The sequence below is a fragment of the Meles meles genome, chromosome 4, assembly GCF_922984935.1.
Source record: "Meles meles chromosome 4, mMelMel3.1 paternal haplotype, whole genome shotgun sequence".
Taxonomy (NCBI): Eukaryota; Metazoa; Chordata; class Mammalia; order Carnivora; family Mustelidae; genus Meles; species Meles meles.
Window position 1 is genome coordinate 151,655,754 of NC_060069.1, and position 12,449 is coordinate 151,668,202.

General features: G+C 52.9%; 1 protein-coding gene across 4 annotated transcripts in view; it reads right to left on the reverse strand.

The window, feature by feature from the left end:
- The window catches only part of TIAM1 (TIAM Rac1 associated GEF 1), a 380,123-nt gene extending 373,904 nt beyond the window's left edge, over positions 1 to 6,219 (reverse strand). For all 4 annotated transcript variants that reach the window (XM_046002793.1, XM_046002792.1, XM_046002795.1 and 1 more), the window contains exon 1: positions 6,089 to 6,219. The gene's annotated coding sequence lies outside the window, so the exon portion shown is untranslated. The remainder of the gene's footprint in view (positions 1 to 6,088) is intronic.
- Positions 6,220 to 12,449: the final 6,230 nt, after the last annotated feature.

Here is a 12,449-nt window from a genome sequence, read left to right on the forward strand (position 1 = left end):
AAAATCTTCAAAAAAATAAAAATAAATAAACACACATTAATCGTGGAAGGGTGAAGGTCAACACACAGCCCACCTCCAGAACGCAGCAGAATTTGTGATTTCAAACATCACGAGAGTCACAACTTGGACACCTGGGACTTGATTCTGGACAGCTAAAGTAGGGCGCTTCTGAGGGCATCAGATGGCAAATCTGATCCGGACAACAGGTAAGAGGCACGACAGGAGTGTCCTCAGCATCCAGGGAGCAGGAAAAGGGGCCCCCATGGCCTCCGCAGGTCTCAGAACCCAGGGGTCCTTAAGACCTGCTCAGTGTCCTCACTTTCCAAGGACATCCTCATGTCCTGGGAGGAGATGGACATGCACACTTTGCAAAAATAATTTAAAAATTTAAAAAAGGTAAAAACTAACACCTTACTTCTGTTGGGCCAGGCCCCTTTTAAGTCCAAAAACCCCAAAATCCACATAAGAAGTTAAGAGCAAGAATAAACCTGCAGTTCTGAGTCTCTAAAGCGCTGCCCAAACTTGGCTGATGAGTTCCAGAGGCTTCCACAGGCTCCCAGACCTCGCAGCTGGATATCTTCACTCTGCCGCCAGGGACGGCACTCTCCACCCAGCCCAGGGGACCAGGTGGGGTCAAAAGAGATCTTATCCCTTGGATCCCAAGACGCCTGACCTGGTCAGGCTTTGGGCTGGAATCCTAAAGATGTGGGAGGCCTCCAACGTGGCTGGGGGAAAGGGGAGGCAAGACAGACCCCACCCCACCTCCTCCGGGCCCCTCAGACTCAACCTGCAGACGTGAGCCCCACCACCACTCTCTTTCCGAAGAGCAAAGGGTAGGAAACTCCAGACTCCATGTCCATGGTCCCAATAATTTCACAGGGAGAATTCTCAGACCCATTCTGGGACCCCAACCTCCCCCTCCCCCAGAGCTGACCTGGTGGCCTTCCAGAGCCATTATCACCTCGGCAGAGGACAGAGGAATCCAGGAAGAGGAACCAGAACTGATCTCTGTTTACAAGGTTAGCAGCTCAGGGCCAAGGAGGCGGGAGGGCGAGGGCAAGTGGGAAGACAGGACAGCTCTGGGCTGCAGGCAGCCATTGCCAAGACAGGTTCCTTCTGCAGAATATCCTGTCTCCCCCGTGGACACAGAGAACAGTGTTTGGGGTTTTTAAGGAAAAGCAACAGAACCTCCATAGCCTCATCTCTCATCCCCTCCCCCAGCCCATCCCAAATGAAAGCAGGTGGTAATGGGGGGAGGGGCAGGGCACCCAGGTCCACTGTCTTCCAACCACTCAATTCCTCTCACATCTGTGTACTGATCTGTTGGTCTTTATTTTTTTTTTTTAAAGACTTTATTTATTCATTTGACAGACAGAGATTACAAGTAAGCAGAGAGGCAGGCAGAGAGAGAGGGGGAAGCAGGCTCCCCGCTGAGCAGAGAGCCTGATGTGGGGCTCCATCCCAGGACCCTGAGATCATGACCTGAGCCGAAGGCAGAGGCTTTAACCCACTGAGCCACCCAGGCGCCCCGATCTGTTGATCTTTAATAAAATCACGTTCTGTGGGGGCAGATACTGAGGTTAAATAATACAGGTGGCTTTTGTTAAAACCCTCCTCGTTCATAAATTCATAGTGGCACTGAGCAGAAAAGCATGCACTGCCTTTCATATCATGTGTGGGTTTTGCTAGAGGGCTTCAAGACTCGAGGACCCCCACCCCCCAGCAGCATCCAAGTCTCCTTCCAGGGAAAGGAACTTTGTGAGAGCACCAGAACTCAAAGGACCTTGGCCCATTCTGTAACGCTCCATGCACTCAGCTGAAAAGAACCTTCCTCCCACGGAGCTCCTCCCGGCGTCATCACTCTGTCCCACATGCTTTGGAGGCAACAATTGTCCGCGTCCTGTATCATGACAGTGTGGGGCACCCACCCCCCACCCACTCACTTCTGCTACTGTTTCAATGAACTGAGACCCTACTTGCAGGGGAATGCGAGCCTCTGGGTTCAGCCTTGGCCCACCAGGGAGGAGCCTCCTCAGTGAGCAAAAGAGCTCCAGAGTCTTCTAGAAGAATCTCACACAAGCACCAGAGGAATCTTTCTGTAACCACAGTCTAGACCTTTATGAATTTCTTAACGAGGTCCCTGGAGACCCCAGGAACAGTGAAAGTCTTATGCTGGAAGGGCTGGGAAGGAAGGGACAGGCGTGGGGAAGGGGCTAGAAGGGAAAAACCCACCTAACTATTAATATCCCATACCTTTTACACTGGAGCGTTGTTTTATTTTCCAAACACTCTGTTCCTGGCTGAGGACTGCTTTATCTTTCAGTGCCTCCTTTATTCAATCTTTCAAAAAAACAATTTTTTTTAAGTAAGTGATTTGGCCTACCACGATGAGAACTTTCCTTGTGAAACACAGGAGTGATTGCCTATATAAAATTGAACACTTAGGGGTGAAATGACCTGAAGTCTGGAATTGTAAAAAAACTGAAAAATTTTGCTGAGGCCTGTTCTTCCCGGTCCTGTACTGAGAAAAATATAAACAAAAAGACAGACATACTCAGAAACACACACTCTACCCATCTACTTAATTTAGAAAGGAAAATATGTATGTATCTAGGCACACACATCAGGTAGGCACAAACAGGCACAAACACGGCCCGCATGAGACAATGTTTTTGACACAAGAGTCCAATGGCTGGAGACGGTGGAAATAAGGATCTTTCTCTACCTGTGCTATTCAGGAATCTGGGATTGCCCACAGGAACCAAATTCCCTTTCCCACCTTCGCCCCTCCTGTGCGCTCAGACAACACCCTGCCATCCCTGACTTCTACTGGAAGTTTCAGTGCGTTGTCTATATTCTCACCTGCCTTCCTTGTGTCCACTAAAGCCCAGTCCCACAAAATGTTTCTGCTGCAGACCACAAGCTCCTTGTGAAGAGGAAAGAATTAACTGTCAACCAGCACACCCAGAAGGCCCTCAGCAAAGCTCTGGGGAAGGGATTTCTGGCCAGGGGCAGATAAAACCCTGGGGTTCAGGAGGCCGCCCTGAAACTGCAGGAATTTTGGCAGGGAGGAGACTGGACCAGGGCAGCCCTTCCTTTCAAGTTTGGGGGGAGGGGAGGAGAGGGAAGCTGGGAGGGAGAACTTGAAGAGGAAAAGGAGAGGAAGTCTTTGTCCCAGCTCCTCAGATGAGCATTAGAGAGGAGTTAAATTGTCAGCTAATGAGATTTCCGAACCACGTGCTCCCTTTTAAGTCTAGGCCCCCAATTGATTTGATCCCCCAACGGAAGCAGGGGGCACAGCTGCCTTTCAGCATCCCTCGGGGGCCAGAGAATTCCCAAGAAGGCTCAGAATCATCGCTGGGAAAACATTAAATAGGTTATCTCATATATTAATTGATAACTAGCAATAACGTTACTGGCTCTTTCTGTCGGAGGGAGTCCGCCTCCTTGGGGTGACTGAGGCAGGCCCTGGGAGCAGAATGGCATCGGGAGAATTTCCTGGGGGCTCCCGCACCCTCTGGACAGACTACAAGTCCCTCACCTGGTTTCTGTCGGTCTGTATGCTCTTCTGGGCCGTCTAAGACCCCACAAGTCCACGTTCAAAGGACAGGTTACCGGACCTAGCTCAGTGATTTGCCCCAACCAGCAAAAGGGTGTTGAAACTAGAAACATTTTTTCTCAATACTATCTTACTTTGTAGCCAAAGCCTGAGATTGTCTCTTTGCAACTCTCTCATTTGGGGTTGTAGAGGAGTTGTTCTTACTTTTGTTTTTCCTGTATGAAACTGGCTTCTCTCTGCCTTAAAAAAGATTCGCAAGGCTGGGCTAGTGGGCAGAAGAAAAACAAGTCAAAACACATTGACGGCACTTTGAAGACACTTGATGAAATCAATTCTCCCTTCTACCTGCCCTGGTTAGCCCACAGCCTCCACCTTGGGCTTACTTCTCTATTCAAAGATAATTACTTAGCAACTTTGGTGTTTACAGGCAAAGACAACCTCCCTGGCGGGGCTCTTTACAGCCGGGTACAAAAGAGCATTTTCTAGAAACCAAAGATTTACTAAACTTCTGCCACGCAAGACCCGGCTCAAATTTCACTTCTACCAGGAAGCGTTCCCTCCCTGCCTCCAGGTATCTCTTTGTTCAAACCTCCCTCCATCCGGGCACTGAACACTTTGCTGGGCTGCCATTGGTTCGCTTGTTTCACCGGCAATGGAGTCCCACCTAGACAAGTTTTCCTCCTCCAAACCCAGGCCTGGGCCTCAGCATTGCCTCCAGAAGAAGGAGAGAAGAAGAAACAACTGAAACCTAATGGAAATTCAAACACATAAAAAAGGAGCTGAAAGCGATTAGATAACTATAATTAAACCTGAGGCCAAGTAAAACAAGCCTTGAGGCTGAAAACAGTCCTTCAAGCTTTCTAAAATAAAAGAGAAGCCAGGGAAGAACAGCAGAAAGGGGAAAGACGCGGTCTAACCTCTGGAAAAGATTCCCTCTAACTGGGAAACAACATTCCAGTGTTTCATTTGTGGCAGTCAGTGTGCTAAACTGATGATTTTTATGGTCGTTCAAACCCCAACCCCATCCCTCCAACAAATGGAAATACACATTATCCCCACTTTACAGACTCGGAAACTGAGACGCAGGGAGACTAAGGAGCTCCGCCTGGATCACTCAGTTTGTGAGTGACACTGAGCAGATACTGAAACCCTAATTTGTCTGATCTCAGCGCCCAGGCTCTCAACCTCTTCTCCAGCTCAAAGTGTGCACCGAGTCAGCACGCATGGGTAAGTCGATCGCTACCGCCGGGACGCAAGGATGCCCCACAGCTGCTCCGCGGGGCCGCATGGGTACCAGAAAACCGGGCATGGATTGGTCAGCGTCCCCAAGGGCTCGCGCGCGTCCTTCAAGACTTGCCAGCACGCAGGAAAAGGCAGGCTCGGAATTAACCTGGGCTGATCCGGAGGCAAGGCCAGAGGATGCTACTAGGAGGGCGGTGAGCTTGGCTCGGTCAGCGCCCCGACGGCCGTCAATCTGGGAGAGCTCCTAGCCGGGACAAGGCGTCTCTGGGTGCACGGGGCCTGGGGACGCCGCGCGCGGCGGGGACTGGGCGCGAAGGCGCCGTCTAGTCGTCCTTTCCCTGCAGCATCTCTCCCGGAGGCCGAGGGAGGGGGCGTCACCTGACAGCACGCACCAACTTCTCCCAGCTCGGAGGGGGCGCGCGGCTGCAGCCTCGGCCGGGGGAGCGCAGCGCGCGGCTCTCGCCCAATGGCGAGGGCTGTAAACAAAAGCGGGCCCCACGCGGGTCCCCCACCCGGCGGTGAGCCGCGCGGCGCAGCAGCAGCCGAGCAGCAGAGCCCGCGAGACGGCGAGGCGGGATCAGGATCGGGCTCCGGGACTGCACGCACAGTCCCCGGGGCCCGCACCCGGACCATTGTCTGCGCGCGCGCAGAATGCCGCTTTAAATGCCTCCTCCCCAGTCAGCCGCGGGTCCCCGGCCCTAGGTGCCGGTCCTCAGGCTCTCCGCCCCGGGTGTCCGGCCCTGAGCGCGGCGCGGATCGCCAAGGTGAGCGCCGGCAACGTCGCCGAAAACCCAGGCCTGGAGGTGCCCAAGTCAGGGACGGAGACACACACACACACAGACACACGCGCGCGCACGCACACGCACGCCCTCCCCGAAGTTGATAAAAATCAGCCGACAAATACAAAGTGCCGCCGCCGCCGCAGGTCAGCGCCGACCTCCTGCTGCCGAGAGGACCGAATGCCAACGCCTGGATACTGTCACTTTCATTCGGCACCGGGCACCTGGGCGCCTCGAGCTCGTCTCCCTCCCGACAGCTCCCTCGCGCGAGGGATGTCTCCTCCAGCCTCCCGCGTCGCCAGCTCCTCACCTTCCAAGTGTGTGAACACGAAAACAATACGAGTAAAGCCCGATCGGGGGGAGCTAGGACCCGCCGGGAGCCCCCGTGTGCGGGAGACGGGGGTCAGGACGTGCCCGCCACGGGCAGAGCGGCTCGGGGCATCTTCACCGCGGTCCCTCGGGCGGCTTCGGACAGCCGGCCCGTGCCCTCCAGTCCCGCGGTACTCACCCGCGACGCTCGTCCCGGATCTCCGCGACGGGGCCGGGGACAATGCGGGGACGCCGGGCTCCTGGGGCTGCGGGCGCCGAGGCGTTCGCGGCGCTGCAGAGCTGCGCGCCCGACGGCGGCGGCGCTGCTCGGCCCGGCAGCTCTCCGGCCCGCTCGCCGTCTGCCAATGGGAGCTGTCAGGGCTCCTCGGCCGGCGGCCTCGGGGGCGGAGCCACAGGAGCCCGTGGGAAACCGAGCTCCGATTGGGTCGCCTGACAATCGCTCCGCCTCCGGGCGCCCAATCAGAGGCGGCGGATACAGGAGCGGGGCGTTCGGAGTTGGGCTGGAGAGTGACAACAGGAGCACGCTGGGTACCCGCGCTGCATCCCGGCCCGTGGCGCCCGGCTGCGAGGATGCGGGCGCCGCGCGCTCCGGCGCTGCCACCCCGCAAGGCGCCGGCGGCGAGGCCTGGGAAAAGCAGGGGAAAGCAGCCGAGGCGCGGCGGGCTGGGGAACGGCGAGGGAGCCCCTAACAAAGCAGCTTCGGGAGGGCCGAGCGGCGTCCGCCTCCTCCGGCTATAGGTCGGCGAAGCTGCCTGTCACTCTGCATAGGTGGAGGTGGCCAATGACGTACAGAGAAGGAGCTCGAGTTGGCGCGCGCGCGCGCGGCTCGGCATCCGTGGGATTGGTCGGAGGTAAAGGATTTTCCTGCCACCTAGGGCTGAGAGGGAAGGGGAACGGGACGGGGGAGGGGAAGAGCCAAAAAGCGTACCTGCGGCACGTGGTCTGGCTCGGGAGGCGTGTGCCTGGCTCTAGGGGGAGACAGGAACTTTTTTACGAGAGGCAGAAAAACCCTAACGTAATCCCTCCCTGTGGATGCTGGGGGATGTTAGCGCCAGCCGGGCTCCAGGTGGGGCACGGTGGCCTTAACCGAATCCTGGGGAGCCCTGGACTCCCCAAGGTGACTCACCTTACCCAGCGAGTGAACTTCAAATCACAGCGCGGGGCTTGGGCCCTACATTCACCTACTGGGCAGAGTACGGGACTCGGGCAAGGTCCACACAGACCTCCTGGCCCCTTCTCTAAAATCCGGATATGATGCTTGCCCTTTACCTTTCGCGAGCTGGTGAGGGACACTGAAGTCGGGATGTGGATGGTAGAGACTAACGAAGCTTTCCCCACATCGGGACGGTGCTCCCTTCTCACTTTAAGAGCTTGGACTTCACCATTAAGAACAAAGCCTGGGGTGAATATTCCTTAACAGCCTGGGGGGTGGGAAGGCCTGGGCTCCCGGGGTTGTCTGGTTGAAAACAAAAGCCACCGAAAAAGGCATTGCCTATGCCCTAGAGGATAAACCTGACCGGGAAAACTAAAAATCATCCTCGACTTCTCCCTCCCCCTTCTCCCCTCTGTTCTCACCTACTTGCCAAATCTATGCCCTCCCCCGGATTTCTCTTGCCAGACCACATCAAAGGCCTCCGGTGTCTTTCTACCACCACCACCACCACCCCCACCCCCCCCCCCCCCCCCCCGCCCTCCTGAAATCAAGTCTCCCCTCTGCGGAATCATCCTTCTAAACAGAAAAATCTAATTTTTGCGCCTCACTTTTTGTCCAGAATACCAACCCCTCCTGGCCCCTCTAATTTCCCCTCACGTAACTAGCTCCTACTCATTCTTCAGAACCTAGTTTTGCAGGCAATGCGTCCATGCAGTAGACATTTGCTGAATTCCAACTGTGCAGCGGTCTTGTAGACACTGGAAACCTCCTGTATCCAGTCAAAGTTAGAGACCCACATCCCCCGCCCCAGGGCTCCCACTTCCCCCTGTATTGGGACTGAAATTGCCAGTTAAATATGTCCTCTGCCACCAGCACAGGACTCCACTCCATCCAGAATCTCATCTGTCTTGTTCTCTGCTGTTTCCCAGTGCCTGGCACAGTACTCGGCATATTTGGGGCACTCAAAAATATTTAATCGATAAACAGAGAGGAACTACAATTCGAGGTAAGAGCTTGGAAGATCTGAAGTGCTTCTAAGGCAACGGGTTTTTGTTTTGTTTTGTTTTGTTTTTTTAAAGATTTTATTTATTTATTTGACAGACAGAAATCTCAAGTAGGCAGAGAGGCAGGCAGAGAGAGAGGAGGAAGCAGGCTCCTTGCTGAGCGGAGAGCCCAACGCGGGGCTTGATCCCAGTACCCTGGGATCATGACCTGAGCCGAAGGCAAAGGCTTTAACCCACTGAGCCACCCAGGTGCCCCCTAAGGCATCGTTTTGAAAAGAATGGTTAGGATAGTAGATCAAGAGCGGTATGTCCACCAGGTGCCAGGATGGGTGTTACAGGGAGCTTTCTGAGTGAAGTTTGCGAGATTTTCCAAAAGACACCATTTCAAAAAACTACCTTCATCTCAGCCAATACCTTGCCCAAGCTTCTCAGTGGAGAATCAATCATTCCTTGGCAAAGCTTTCATTTCAGGAGAAAAGAGCAATTTCTTAAGTGGTTACAAGTCATCATATTGGGAGAATACATACATACATTCATATATATATATATATATATATATATATATATATTTTTTTTTTTTTTTTTTTTTTTTTTTAGTTTTCCCCCAAGTATGTTCAGAAGTGCATTTGGCCATCCTCTGGAGCGGGGCTGCCTACTCTCAACTCACAGTCCATCATTTTCTAGCTGTGCCCCGGGCAAGTTACTTTATACCTCTGTGCCTCAGTTTCCCCATCCTTATACCTGATATGACAGTAGTGCCCACCATATAGGCTTGGTATGAGGATGAATGAGTTCATATTAGTCATGAGCTTAGAAGAGTGCCCGGCACATAGTAACATTAAATAATGTTCATGAAAGAAACAGCTTCCAGGGTGCGTGGGTGGCTCAGTCGGTTAAGCGTCCCACTCTTGATTTCAGCTCAGGTCAACGTCTCAGAGTCATGAGATCTAGGAGTCCGGCTGAGCAAGGAGTCTGCTTGAGATTCTGTCCTCCCTCTGCCCCCTCCCCCTGCTCATGCTCTCTCTCTCTCTCTAAAATAAATAGCAAATCTTTAAAAATACGTAAACCAACATTTTCCACTGGAGATGCATGGGGTGGCATGTGCTGAGATTTCCTGTGTCAGTGGTACAGGAGGCTTTCCTGGAAGTGGCCGGTTCGAGCTCTCATTGCCTCGCTCAGGGCTGCCGCCATCTTGGCCCTGCTGTTAAGGAGGTGCCCTTGTTGCAAGGTGAACGTCAGATGAATCCTGAGTGGCCATCTGGTAGCCTTGGGCATAGCTCCTGATGCTCCTAAGACATCTGAAAAGCGATTAAGAGACTGAGGAGTTAGACTGGCTGGTTTGGACCCAAGCTCCACCACTTTCCAGCTCTGAAGCCTTCAGCACCATGCTTAATCTTTCGCAAGCCTCACTTTCTCATGCTATAAAATAGGAGTAACCACTTAACCCGTAAGGATGTTAAGGGGGTTAAAAAGAGGTCACGCACAGCACACCGTATGCACTCGTAAAAGTTAGCTCTTGGGTTTAGCCACGATAACTAAAGACTCTGAGTCACAGTGGCCTGATCTTTAAAATGGAATAGTGAGCGGCGCCCGGCCGGCTCAGCTGGTGGAGTGAGCAAATCTGGATCTCAGGGTCATGAATTCAAGCCCCACGGTGGGCACAGAGAGAGGAGGGAGGGAGCAAAGAAGGGAGGAAATGGAATTAAAAAGGGAATAATGACATTTCATTAAGTGGTTGAAAACCCTGAATGAGACGCTCTAAGAAAGGCTTAGCCCTGTCCGTAAAGGGGAGGTAGGTATAGAGGAAACCACCATTTGGGCTCTTCCCATCATCCCCGCTTTCCCCGAGCCCCACCTACATCAACACGTCAGGGCTTGGGCTCTTGGCATCAGCTCAGGGCCGACCAGGGCAGGCTTTCCCACAGTCCCGATGCTACCACAGAGATGAACAGGATCCAGCTCATCCGGCCTTTGGCACATTTCTTGACCTCAAAAGCTACTGCAGGTTTCTGTGCTGTTTCTTGTCCACTTCACGCGTATCTGGCTGCTTCCCACTGTGGCGGAGAGAAGGGGGCATTTTGATTAAAACACAGACAATTGCCATCTGGCAGAGTCTTCTGGCTTCCCATCTCCGGAGGACACTCTTGTCATCTGAAGCAAAACAGCATTGGCATGAAGGGGAAAAATGGAGTGGTCAAAGGCAGACTAAGGGTTTAGGATAAGATAACGGCAGAAATCACGTTTCTAGCACATGACCTCAACTCCAGCCACAAATCAACATTTTCTTCCCCACTGTTGACTGAAAGGCTCACAAAATACAAAGGCAGGTATGTTCCAAGTGGCCCTCCTTAGTAAGGCTACAGCACAGACCTGAGCCCACGTCCTTACTCCTAGCAGCCTTGTGTCACCTCTGTTCCTGACCTGGCCTCCCATTTGAACAGGGCTCCTTAGGGGCACTGCTGGGGTCTGTTTGGGTCACTGTTGTACCCCTCGTGTCTAGAACAGAGCCTGGCCCACAGAAAGCAATCAAGGTTCATGGACTGAACAGAGGTTAGCCTCTTGAACTCCCTGCTACGAGAAGTTTAATATTTTCTTTTTGTCATTTAGTTGTGGTGGCCCTTGAGAGCATAGCGATCCCACGCAGCAACAAACACCCACTGACAAGGGGACACATCTGGATCTTCTGACCAAAGAATTCCAAGAAGATAAGCAAAGACCAGGCAGGAGCCATGAAGACCCCAAGGGAGGATACCCTCTCCCACCTTACAGTGCTTCACCTTATGAGTCAACCTGACTGGGGCACAGAGTGCCTAGATATTTGGACAAACCTTATTCTGAGTGTGCCTATGAGGGTGTTTTGCCTGAGGTGAATCTTTGCATCAGGAGACTGAGTAAAGCATGGCTCTTCTTCAAGGGGGTGGGCCTCATCTAATCAGGTGAAAGCCTGAACAGAACCCCAAGGCTGACCCTCCTGTAAGGAGGCTTTCCTCTTGCGTGACTGTATAAGCTAGGACACCGTCTTTCCCTGCCTTCAGACTCAAACGGAAAATTCAGCTCTTCCTGGGTCTGAGCCTGCGGGCCTTCGGACAGAAACTTAAACCGTTGGCTCTCCCGGCTCTCCTGGGCCTCCCGCTGGCCAGTGACAGAGCATGAGACTCATTCGTCTCTGTAATCACATGAACTAATTCCTATAATGTAATAAACCGCTTCCCCATACATGTTTCTCTCTCTTTCTCAGTCCCCAAATATGTGAAGCTCTCCTATTGCTTTCTTTTTCTAGAGAACTTGACTAAAACACACCCCAATAGTGTCCCCTACAACCATTCAACCCCTCAGTGTTTCTCTACACCTGACGACTCCAAGCGAGCTCCGGAAACCAGCAGCAGCATTCTCGGCGTGGGTCAGAAGGCTGGGTCCTGGCCCACATCGCAGACACATCGAATCCGGATCTACGTCTTAACAAAATCCTCAAGTAACTCATCCTCATGTAACACTGGGGAAACACGTCAGCCTTCTTCGAACATGATAACCGCCAGAGAAGAACAACATTGAAAACAACTGCCCAGGGTACCTGGGTAGCTTAGTTGGTTAGGCATTGGACTTTTGATTTTGGCTCAGGTCCACTGACCCCCCACCTTGGGCTTTGCTGTCTCTCAGCGTGGAATCTGGTTGTCGCTCTCCCTCTGCTCCTCTCCCTGCTCATTCGCTCTTGCTCTCTCTCAAATAATAAAGTCTTAAAAAAAAAAAAAAGATATCTTCCTAGTAAAAGAATTCGTTGAACCAGGGCTTTCTTACCTGAGGACAGGTGGGAGCAGGAAGAAAGAGGGCCCAGAAAAGGCACGGGGAGCCAGGACGTTTTCCCAGCGTTGACGAGCCTCCTTCAACCGCGGAGAGAAGACCTAGGAAGGCGGACTCCTACGTGCGGCCAATGGCCAATGCGAAGAAACTCAAGGTCAAGGAGGCTGGGCCGGCCACTGCAGGCCGGTGGCTCACAGTCAGGGAACTTAGCGCTCCCTCCTCTGTGTAAAGTGCTTGATGGCATTTTATTTTCAGTGTTTTCACTGAAATGGCAGTTTGTGGAGAAACTCTCCCACTTGGCTGTGAACAGGCTCCAAGCAACAGCAACACTTCTGCAGAATTGGCAAGGACGGCGCTGCGGAATATTTCAGAAACTTCAAGGCAAAGGGACAAACAAACAACCACCAAAAAAAAAAAGTTATCCCTCAAAATGTGTTTTATGGGGAAAGAGCTGGAAATCAAAAGCCATGACCAGGAAGGCATCCACGGGTCTCCAGAAGAAAACCAGTTTGATTTGATGTTTTCTGCCTCCGCCCACCCTCGCGCCGTTATTAATTCGCGGACGCGGGAAAGAACAAGAGCCC